Here is a 13,288-nt window from a genome sequence, read left to right as displayed (position 1 = left end):
TGACGAGCACTGAATGCTAAACGAACTAATTCAGATGTCCTATTTTTAACATCTAAACAACTGCACAGTCATCAAGTATAATAAGACTGTTTGTACCTTTATATACATCACTCACATATTTTAAAACAATATCTACCTGATCTTGGTCACATTCGACCTTAATTAAATCAGAATCATTTATATATTTCCATTCTTGATAGGTTTTATTATATGATAGCGTTGGACATAATAAAATAATATAATCAAAATGTCTATTAAAGTTTTCTTCTAACATTGTTAGAAGGTAATGACTTTTACCACAATTCGTCATACCTACAATAATCATATTAAAAGGTGTATTCATTTATATATTACTGGTTATTTAGTATTGAATACTTTGTAAATCATTATTAACAAATTGAACAAGAGCATCACTAATAACATAAATGTAACAGTTTAAATCTTTTGTATATACTCTCTTTTTAATTTCTAGTAGAACGCCATTTTGAGTATTAATGATTTTTTTACCGTTACCAGCAATATTTTTTTCTTGAAAGGTGCGTAGATCGATAACTAATGCAAATTTATCCTTATAAAATTTTTCAATTGTCATGAAGCAATCTATCGGAATAGTTCTATCAAAAAATTTTCTTGCTTCTTCATAAAAATGTTTTTATTCATACCTTGGGCGAAAATACAATTTGGCACACCCTCTATTGTCACAGAAATTTTATCGATTAATGGAAATAGAAATTTTTCACTATCACTAACTGAATCTTCTGTAAATAATAGTACAATGCCTTTCATACTTTTACGAGGGACATTTACGTTTATATTCTGTAATGTACTTGACTTATCCCATTTTTCCTTTTTTAAGAGGGTTATATGTTCATAAAATAGGCTTCTTCCTATAGAATATAAATTTGTCACCTCATTTGCAATTTCTTGTTTTCAATAGTTTCATATTCAAGTTGAATATTTTCTAATTCATAATCACCTATATTTTGACCACTTTGGGGGATAAGGACTTGATCACTTGGTGGTAATGTTATTATGTATTGAAAGTTATTATTCATATTGAAAGGGCAATACAGACCATGGTCTTTAAGAATATTATCAATATTAATTTTTTGTCTTATACCATAAATATCATACATTAATTTGTCTGATACTTTTTCTATACTTCCATTTGTTTCACCACTATCATCCTTAGAAATAAGTTTTCTTAGATTTTGACTACATATACCATATTCAATAAGGCCTTGTCGATCACTTTTAGGTAACCACAAGTCTTTGTATACACTTATAATATTATGTTCACTACAATCGTAAAGGGTTTCCCCAGCCACTTTAATTTGTAGTCTATGTTGTAAAATCTGACTGAGATTATTTATAAAATGACTTTTTGTATTACTGATTTTAAGATCAAACGATAGATTAAGTGAACCAGGCACTAAGCAACTATTTGCTTTCAATTTCGGAATATTAATATAAACTTGTTCATTCGGTTTAAGACTATTAGGGTTAAAGGTTATACTATAAAAGTACGGTTACCTTTAATTTTGTCATAGCAGTCTTTTATAACCAGGTAAAAGCTCTTCTTGTAATAATCTATTCATATATATTAAAACATATTTTATTTTCTTCTTTGTTTATACTGATCATATATTAACAAAGCAGCAGCAATAGCTAAAATCCATAGATTAGAAGCTAACCATGCTAAACCTTTAGCTCCCCAAGATATAGCCTGAGTGATAATATTCAATAATGGTCCTAACACTGGCCATAATTTTTTAACTATATTTGCTACAGCCTTAGAAAATTTACTAGTAGCTTGAGCGCCTTGTAGTATTGCTTTTCTAGCTCCTATAACAATGGTTGTAATTATACCAGCCACAGATATAGCTAAAGCTGATAATCCTGGTATGTTTTCTTTAACCCATTCTTTAAACTGTTGTAACCTAGTAATGTCTTCTTCTTGTTTATCTCGTACATCCTCTTTTTCTAATTGATCTTCTTCTTCTTTAATTATAATTTCTAATTCCGCGGCCCTTTCGTGCAAATTAGTTAATTCATCAATATTATTGTCAATACCATTTTCATTTTCTATTTCATCTATTCTAGCTATAGTTTTGTTTAACTCTTCAGAAAAGTGATTTATTTGTGCTTCTATAAATTGTGAGCGTGTTCTTTTATCAATAGTTCCAGAAGGGGTCATTACACCTATATGTTCTCTAAGCTCTTGATTAGTTATTTGATTGAAATTTTCTGTATATTGATTATTTAAATCAACCATAGGCATACTCTCTTCAGTTCTTATAAATTCATTTTGCAACTTAATAATTCTTGTAATTTCGTTTTTAAATTGTTTAACAGCTTCTTTAGCACTTTCTGCTTTATTGTATTGTAATATACCATTACTATTACGTTTTAAAACAATTCTTTCAGCACCTCGCTTATTTTTTGTATTTAATGGTTTGTAAGTAATATTATTTGTTAAATCAGTTTTACCTAAATTTAATCTAAAATTTAAACCTTCATCAAATGCTATACCTTTTAGATGATTAAATCTAAACTCTTTTTTATAATTTTTATAAAAATTATAATTTTTTGTAATGAAATTTTCAACAGCAAAATAAACTTCATTTTCAAGTCTATTAATATTTGTATAAATAGGAGTAGAATTAGGAACATCAGGAAGATTATCAGTTTTATTTGTCTTTTTTCTTATTGTTACACCAAAATTATCATCAGTAAATGATGTTTCATAATATTCATTATTTTCTTGCTTATTATCTTCATCATCAATAAATTGAAAAATTTGCAAATCTTCATTATCATAGTTATTATCTTCTTGCTTCTTATCTTTTAATTCAATATTATCAAAACCTCCTTCAGCCATTATATAGATTACTCTATATTTTGTATTTCACTTTCAGGAATCCAACTGTTATGTTTATTATCATAACCTAACCATTTAACTAAAACCATTTTTTTACCTTTAACCTTCTTACGTTTTAATATCTTTTCAACTCTATAAACATCATCTTTCTTATTCACAACCGATAGTTCCTCTTCATAAAATTTACCTATTATAGGCTCTCCTTCTAAATCTTCTATCTCATATAAATTCGGATCTCCTCTGATAACTTTAGTCACTTTAAACAACTCTTCTGTAAAATTTGCTTCATAGCCTTTCGTAAATATAGATTTATACTTTGATATTCTAACCATATCACCAATTTTAATCTTAGGTAATGGTAAATCAGCATTTTCATAACCGTATAATGTATTCCATACTTCATCTTCATTATTTTTATTAACATCTTTAGGCTTCATCAAGATTGTACTATGTTTTGTATTGTTATAATTATATACTAAATCATCTAATATATCAATCCATTTATATGTTCCTTTACTGTAAAAATATTTCCACATTGATGTTTTAAGCGTTCTGTTAAATCGTTCGACAATCGCAGCCTTTTTATCATTTTTAGTAGAGAAGTACTTAATTCCATGTTTCTCTAATAATGATTTAACACCTAAATTATAAAATTCTTTACCATAATCAAATTGAGCTAGTTTCGGGTAATCATCAAATCTATATTTAAATTGACTTAATAGTTTTGCAACAGCTTTTGTCATATTATTTGTGTCTTTCCTATAAACAGGGATAGCAAATGAATATCTACTTAAAATTTCAATAGCTGTTAATATCCAATAATAACCATTGTTTTTATACTTATAAGAACCCATATCAACTAAATCCATTTGTATTTGTTCACCAAGATAGTTTACCCTTGTGTGTCTAAATTTATGTCTTCTAACAATAGGTTTATATCTAGTATATGTGTCTTGAGATATTAACCATTCTTTAACCTGTTTTCTACTAATATCTATACCTTCTTCTAATGCTTTCTGATAAAGACGTTCTGCTGATTGATACCCTGTTTTAGGATTATAATAAATATCTCTTAAACTTTGCTCAAGTTTAATGTCTTTATCCATTTAACTTACTCAAGATAACATTCCAATAGAATACTACCTACATTAACAGGGTTGCAATCTTGATCTAATATATTAAATAATAGCTCGTTAAAGGCTCCTTTTATAATTGTAATTTTACTTTCAATATCATTGTATTCGTATACAGTGCCAAATAATGACTGAATTGTTATTACTGGTAAAGTTAAAGCTATATTACTTTTTTTTCCTTCAGGGTTATAATTATAACTTGAATTTACAATATTAGAAGAAATTTGAATATAGTTTAATCCTCTGTTTATATCCACTTTAGAAACACCATTTTGTACGATACCTTTTTTAATAGTTTTTATAGTATCATTGAAACCTAACATTTTAATAAGAGTATCAGACAATACTAATATCTCATCATTATTATTAGTTATTTTACAAGTTCCGTTGTTTTCTACCATCTCAAGCTTTACGTTAACAGACTCAAGAAACGTTTTAAGCATTTTAAAAGTCCAGTAACCAGCATCTATATTATATTTTGTTGTGCCTATTGTAAAAACTAAAGTATTTAATTCGATATTTTTATATTCAAAATACACATAAGCTTTCTTTATATATAAATATGAATAGTTAGTTGTTACTATACTTTCTTGTAAGTCAATTTTTTTACGATCTCCGTCTATAAAAACAGTGAACTTCATATATAATATAGCTTATATTATATGTCAGACAAGCAAATCGAAGAAAATGCTATAAAATTAAGTGATGATAATTCAAAACATGTATCATATACAACATGGCCTAAAATATATTTAGAAACAACTAAAACGCCTTTGTTTTCAAATCTCATAGCAGCTGTTAATGGAGATGAAGGTCATTCTAAGGACTATTTTGATCATATGCTGCATAGGTGGTCATCAAAGTTTATTGTAAAACCTACATTTCAAAGGCCGGTAAATGTTGATATTTGTAACTTTAGATTGTATGTCACAGAGAATGATTATTTTATGAGTAATTTTAAAACTATACAAGCCACATGGTCAAGTGAAATTAAAAGTAAAAAAGAACAAACGACTGGTATAAGATACAATATTAAAAATCATTTAAATTATAAACAAGAAGCGTACTACGCTATGATTTGTGGGGCTTATGTGGCTTCGTTTCTATCTGGTATTGGGCTTAATCATTTAAATTTTGATAAAAGCAGAATTATACAAAGCCTTGTTAAATACCATTTATATTATCAGATTAAAAAATTTATGAAGCATCCATCGTTATTAGATAAATATGACTTTACGGAATTGAAAAAGCATATACCTTATAAAGGTATTTTAAAATTTGATAAAAACAATGATGGTTATTATGTTAATTTTCAATATTCGACTACTGATTATCGTAGCTTCATTGCATATCATTCGGAAGGTATTACATTAATTGGAAAAATTCTTTTGCAAGAGAGCATTGAAAGTTTTGTTTATACAGTTCTTGGAGCTCAAGCAAATACAAGATGGTCAATAGTTAATCATGGAGCTAAGAGCATGCAAACAAAAAGTTTTAGGAAATTATTAGAGGATACTATAGTACAGAATGATACGACTGTATTTATATCTAACATGAGGAAAGCTATAAAAGACACGAATGTTATTTTAAATATGGCAATCAGCCCTGGTATGATTTTAATACCCAGCCGTATGATAATATTAGATAAAAGATTGATGGGTATAATAATATTTTAACATTAGCTAATAAAACTATGAAATTCGGTATTAATTCTAAAATAAATTATTATGGAGTTAAAAGGAAGAACCTAAAAAGTACATCAAGATACACCATCACAACACCTAGATACTCTAGATGAAGTTCATAAAAACCAGTAGTACATAAACATACAAAATGATAGTAAATAATCCCCATCAAACAGATATGATTGCTTTACTCGGTATATCAACGCTATCAACATTCATATTAGTTAAATATGTTTTATAATATAATATGAAGAAAGTTCTAGATTTTAATCATATTTCAAGTGAGTTGAGTCAAGATGAATTTGAAAAGCTGAAAAAGTTGTATTTATACTATCACAAAATGTATACCTGTTATAAATGGAAGTATAGTAAATTAAAGAAAATTAGACTATCATTAAACATGGGAAGTATTTTCTAGTCTCAACTGGTGGTATTGTTGGTAGTATAACCCTGAACCCGATAGTTATAGCCACTAGTGGTTTAGGTGCTTTAATTCAAGGTTATATGGTTAAGAGTAAGATTAATAATAACTTAGAAATGTGTAAATTTGCATATACATCATATGAAAAATACTTATGGATATAAGATCATATTTAAGAGGATTACCTTATGATGAAATGATATTTCTATCAGACATAAAAGTTATCGATGATATTATAATAGACAATTGCATTACTATAGATAGTATGGTGAGTAAATATAACAAAAATATAAATGATCTGTGAGTTATCTGTGAGTTATCTATAAGATTATCTATGAGTTATCTGTGAACAAAATCTACAGTATTATATAACATGTCTGAAGAAAATCTAAAGATAACTACTATTAAGAAAGAAAAAGACCCTATTAGAGTCGAAGCTGGTAAACGCTTAGCTGCTATATCGAAAGTTGCTAAAGAGAAAAAGATGCGAGATAGGATTGAATTAGAACATAAAAAGAAAATTGAGGATAATAGTTGGAATATTAATTATGGATTCTTATTTGGAACATTGGAGTATTAACTGCTATTGCTAGTCTCTATTATACAAGAAAAATGATAAAAGGCAGGAAAAATTAACAAACGATAAAGCGAAAGAAGAAACAACTAGTGAAAAACATGTTTTGATACAAAAATAAAAATATAATTTAGACTCATTTGAATAAAATATTTCCTATTATATATGAGTAATACTATGAATAAGAAACAATTTATGAATGAAGCTTTTGATGCAGTGCTTGTGACAACAACTGCTGTAGGTCTTTCTATGGCGTCTAAAAACTACTAGGTCAAAATTAACAGATACTGATAATATTAAAGATTTTACAAAACTAGCTATTGCTATTACAACATCAACAATGCTAGTTAAATATGCTCAAGACAAAAATGGGTCCCTGAAAATCCATTTAAATCTGTATAAATATATATGACAAGTGTTATTACTAGTTGGAACAGCTTTTGGAGCTGTTGTTAATGGCCTAGGATTTAGTCTAGCAGGCTGGCTATTTCATAAACTTGATAAAAACGGTTACACTGAGGAAATGAAAAGATACCATGATTCTTTAGTAAAACTACAAAAGGCTAAAGAGGCATTCTATGAAAATGAAGTCAAGCAGCATGATAAAATACAACAGCTAAGACAAGAACTTCAATATGCTGATGATGATATAGAACTTACAAACAAAGCTTTAGATGCGCTTAGAAAAGTAAAACGATACATTACAACGGGTTAACATTTCATAGAGAACCACAATTAAATGACTTTTACAAACCATCTAAGAATATGAAAAATTATCAATCTGGTACAATGGTTGTGATTGGTATTATATCTGGATATTTATTATATAAAATTACTTAAAAATAAAATATATAGTATTAGTATATGTATTGTAATGAATTGTTCATAAAGAGTTAGAAGAGTTTTTGGTTATGTAAATTGTTGCTTTTGTGATAAAAGATATGTGATAGTTATATTAATAGATCTGCTAAACATACTTATGTTGTGAAAATCAAGAAATTATTTCAGATAATACAAAGAATGTTTGTAAGAACTGTGGTTCTGTCCATTCATATAAGATTGTTAATGAATGGATACCAGAAATTTGGAAATGTCAAAAATCAGTTCATTCAAGGAGAAAATGGTTTTATAATAAAATTAGATTGTGTGTAACTTTTGAATATGTTGAAATTTACAAATGATTTTATAAAGGTTGTTAGTACTATGATTAAACATAAATTATTAAAAAAAAATATTAGTATGTATAACTATTATATAATACGCTTAGCTAGGAGGGGTATACCATTAAAACACCCTGTTAGAGATATGAAAAATAGTAAGACAAAAAGATTTTTGATGATAGATTATTTGGTGAAGTATATAAATTCTTGAATGGGATAAAGACATCAACTGTACTTATTATAAAAATTGGATAGAGTCAAAGAAATAAAAAATTTACTATTATATATGAATCTTAAAAATCTATTAAAAAAGATTAGAAATTTTATTCTATGTTGTAAAAAAACTAGTTCTAATATAGAAGTTGTTTTGAAGGATTTTGAAAAAACATTGTATAAAACAAAAGATAATTTAAACGCACCTTAAAAAAAATAAAATATATAGTATAGTATATATGTGTTCAGATAACCTAATAAGAGGAAGGCCACGAATTTATACTAAAGAACAAATCAAACAACATAGGACATTATATATGCTCTCAAAACCATGGTATTGTGATTTATGTAATAAAACATATAGTTTAGCATATAAAACGTTACATCTTAAAACTAGAAAACATCTAATAAATTCAAAAAATTAGGTGCGTTTAACAAAAAAAAAATATATAGTAATTATATATGATAGAAAATATAAAAATAATAATGAAATTCTTAGTCTAGTGTATTTCGGCTGGCTGGGATTTTCGAATGGTTGATAAAGATTTATATTCTAAATTTAGTTTTTTATATACATAGATTCTTTACCAACAAAATTATTACATTATCCACCTGATTCTACAGGATATAAAAATGTAAAGATCTCCCAACATTTATACATACACTAATTACAAAAGCAAATAAACGTCAATTAAAATTAGTTGAACATCATAAACATTTAAGGTTATTAATATTTAAAACTAATGATCATAAACAAGAACTTCACTATTATTATAATACAACAACAAAGAAGCTCTTGATGACCCAATTATTAGAGAAAAATTAAACAAAGTGATCTGGTACATGAGAAGGGTTTCAATCCATGGAGGTCGGTCTAAACCGTATGTTACCTAATACAATAAAACTGAAGCTAAGTTAAGAGAATATTTACAAAATATTTAAAAACACTCAAAAGTTAAATAGATTAATTTAATTATTTTATAAAAGTTTTAAATATAGATTTATTTCTATAATTAAAATTAGTGCGTTTAAAAAATAAAATAAAATATATAGTATATATATATGAATAGAAATTATTTAAATCGAAAGGTACTTAAAGACAAACCTATATTATATAATATGCATAAGATGAATAAAGATAAAACAAAACATAAAGTACTTAAAGACATGAGTATTTTATATAGTATGCCTAATATGAATAGAGATGAACTTCAAAAGTTGACTAAAGACGATTTAATTAATTTAATATTAAATCAAAAGCCGTGGGTTGAAGTTAATAATACTTCAATTTCCAAACCAGTACAAAAAGTACTATCACAATCAAATATCAAACAAATGACTGTAAACAGTTAAAATATTGCTAAGAAAAAAAGGTTAAAGGTTATTATAAACTTAGAAAAACGAATTAATCAAAGTATTAACACCAGTCCCAAAACCAAGAAAGAGTGTAAAAGAGATGGTTAAAGAGTATGAGAACAATACACAGATGCTATCAGATAAAAATAAAAAACCAATACCAACACCAAGAGTTAAAATAAGAGAAACAAACAATGCTATAAAAGGATACACTAAATCATATGAAATAAGCATTATTAACAATAAAGCACCATTAATACAAATGCAAAGCACAAGAAAGTATCTTACATATTATATTAAAGAATTATTAACAACAATGAAAGGATTAAAATTTGTTGAAACGCTTAAGGTAACATTTGAAAAATTTGAAATAAAAGATGGTGGTACAGCTGGTTTTTTAACAAAAGTTGCTTATTTTAACAGTCAAGCTTTAACAATTACAAATAATGAAAATATTACTGAATCACTACAAATTTCAAAACAAAATATATTAAACAAGATTGATAAATTTACACAAGAAGGTTCTGGATGGGTTATTCGCTCTATAGATAATCATTATCTTAATGTTGTTAAATACAAGCCATTACAAGGTCTTCATACATTAATTTACCTCAAGAACTTAAAACCCTAATAAAGGTTTGATAAATATCAAAACCATGATAATGAATGTTTTAGGTGGTGCCATATTAGACATATTAACCCACAAAATAAAGACCCACAAAGAATAAAAAATCTGATAAGGAATATATTGAAAAGCTTAATTATGAAGGGTTGATTTTCCAGTGACTGTTAAACATTATAATAAAATCGAAAAGCAAAACAAAATTAACATTAATGTCTTCGGTTATGAAGATAAACAACCATATCCATTATTCATATCAAAAGAACAATTTGAAGACCATATGGAACTACTATTGATAACTGATAATGAAAACAAACATTATGTATTAATAAAAGATTTTAATAAATTTATGTACAATCAAACAAAGCATAAAGAAAGAAAACACTTTTGTATGCGCTGTCTTCAATGTTTTAGTTCTGAAAAATATTAAATAACCATATAGAAAACTGTATATTAATAAATGGTATACAATCAATAAAAATGCCTGATAAAAATAATAACATACTTAAATTCAACAACTATCATAAGCAACAACCAGTACCATTTGTTATATATGCTGATTTTGAGGCTATTACAGAAAAGATATCTGGTTGTAATCAAAATAATAAAAATCATATACAGAAGCCTATCAGAAACATACAGACTGTGGTTATGGATATAAAGTTGTTTGTTGTTATGATGATAAATTCACAAAAAATTCAACTATATAGAGGTGAAAAGGCTGTTTACAAATTTATGGAAGCTATGTTAAAAGAAGTTAAATATTGTAAAAATATTATGAAAACCCACTTTAATAAACCATTAAAAATGACCTCTTATGATGAAGAAGAATTTAAAAAAGCTGATGAATGTCATATCTGTAACAAAAAATATACTAACAAAGATATTCGAGTTCGAGACCATTGTCATATCACTGGAAGATACAGAGGGTCGGCTCATCAAGATTGTAATTTAAAACTTAGAATAGACCCTGATAAATTAAAGATCCCAGTAATATTTCACAATCTGCGTGGATATGATAGCCATTTTATTATGCAAGAAATCGGAGCTATTGTTAATAAGCATACAAAAACAAAAAGGTGAGGAAACGCAGATGAATATAAATGCTATACCTAATAATATGGAAAAATATATGGCTTTCATGTTAGGTAACCATTTAACATTTCTTGATAGTTTTCAATTTATGAGCTCTAGTCTTGAAAAGCTTGTTAGTAATTTACCTAAAGAATCATTTAAATATACCTCTAATCAGTTTAAAGGTGAAAACTTAATTTAATGACTAAAAGGTATATACCCATATGATTATATGGATAGCTTTGAAAAGTTTGATGAGGGGTTGCCTTCAAAAAAAGACTTTTATAGTATTCTTACTGATGAGAATATATCAGATGATTCTTATAACCATGCACAAAAGTGTGGAATACATTCAATCTCAAAACATGGGTGATTATCACGACCTGTATCTGAAATCTGATGTTTTGTTATTAGCTGATGTATTTGAAAACTTTAGGAAAACATGCTTAGAATACTATAACTTAGACCCATGTCACTATTTTACTAGTCCTGGTTGTCATGGGATGCTATGTTGAAGATGACAGATATTAAATTAGAATTAATGACTGATATTGACATGTTTCAATTCATTGAAAAAGGTATGAGAGGAGGTATTTCTTATATTTCTAACCGATATGGTAAGGCAAATAACAAGTATATGAAAACATTTAATAAGAATAAACCCTCAAAATATATAATGTATCTTGACTCTAATAATTTATATGGATGGGCTATGTCACAATACTTACCTACTGGTTGTTTCAAATGGTTAACTGAGAAACAGATTAACAACATAAACCTTGCTAAATATCAAGAAGATAGTAAAAAAGGTTTAATTTTAGAAGTTGATTTAGAATACACTGAAGAACTACATAATTTACATAACGATTATCCTGTTGCACCAGAAAAGTTAAAGTAACTAGTGATATGTTGTCAAAATATTGTAAGACAATTGCTTCTAATTATAATATATCAACAGGATTAGTAAGCAAACTTATTCCCACTTTAGGAAATAAAGATAAGTATGTGCTACATTATAGAAATCTTCAATTATACTTAGATCTCGGGTTAAAGTTAACTAAAGTCCACCGAGTACTTGAATTTAATCAATCTCCATGGTTGAAAAAATACATAGACTTTAATACTCAAAAAAGAACTAATGCAAAAAATTCTTTTGAAAAAGACTTCTTCAAACTCATGAATAATTCAGTATTTGGTAAAACGATGGAAAACTTACAAAAGAGTAGATGTTAGACTAGTAACTAATAAAGATAAATTATTAAAATTAGCTTCAAAACCTACTTATGTAAGTAGTAAAATCTTCAATGAGAACCTTGTGGCTGTACATAAGATCAAAGAAACACTAACCCTAACAGGCCGGCATATGTGGGAATGTGTATCTTAGATTTATCTAAAGTATTAATGTACGATTTTCATTACAATTATATCAAGAATAAATATGGTGATAAAGCTAAACTTCTTTTCACAGACACAGATAGTTTAACATATGAAATCGAAACTGAAGATGTCTATAAAGATTTTGGGTTGATAAAGATAAATTTGATACAGTGATTACCCAGAATACCATAAATATCATGATAAAACTAATAAAAAAGTTATTGGTAAAATGAAAGATGAAGCTGCTGGAATAGTAGTTAAAGAATTTGTTGGTTTAAGAAGTAAGATGTATAGTTATATTAAAGACAATAATAAAGGAGATAAAAAGCTAAAGGAATTAAGAAAATATTATTAAAAACAAAATAAAACATGAAGACTATAAACAAACACTATTTGAAAATAAACAAATACATCATACAATGAAAACTATTAGAAGTGTAAACCATCAACTTAGTAGTTATGAAATTAATAAAGTATCACTTAGCTGTTTTGATGATAAACGGTATATATTAGATGATGGTATAACTACTAGAGCTTATGGTCATTATTTAAATGATAATTAAAACTTATTTTAATATACAGTTATAATGTGTAGTAAGCATGTATGGGCCTCTTAGTAAAAATACATACATGTTTGACTACATATCACATAACTTTGTTTGTAATAAGTAATAAAGCGATATACAAAAGATTCAAAATCCTGAAACAATTATTAAAAACACTTTTAACAAAAATTATATGACACTCGCTTGACAGACAAATTAAAACATATAGATTCCATATTTTGTAAAG

The sequence above is a fragment of the Xenia sp. Carnegie-2017 genome, unplaced genomic scaffold, assembly GCF_021976095.1.
Source record: "Xenia sp. Carnegie-2017 unplaced genomic scaffold, XeniaSp_v1 HiC_scaffold_9, whole genome shotgun sequence".
In the NCBI taxonomy this organism is placed as follows: Eukaryota; Metazoa; Cnidaria; class Anthozoa; order Malacalcyonacea; family Xeniidae; genus Xenia; species Xenia sp. Carnegie-2017.
Note: the sequence above shows the minus strand (reverse complement) of the source record.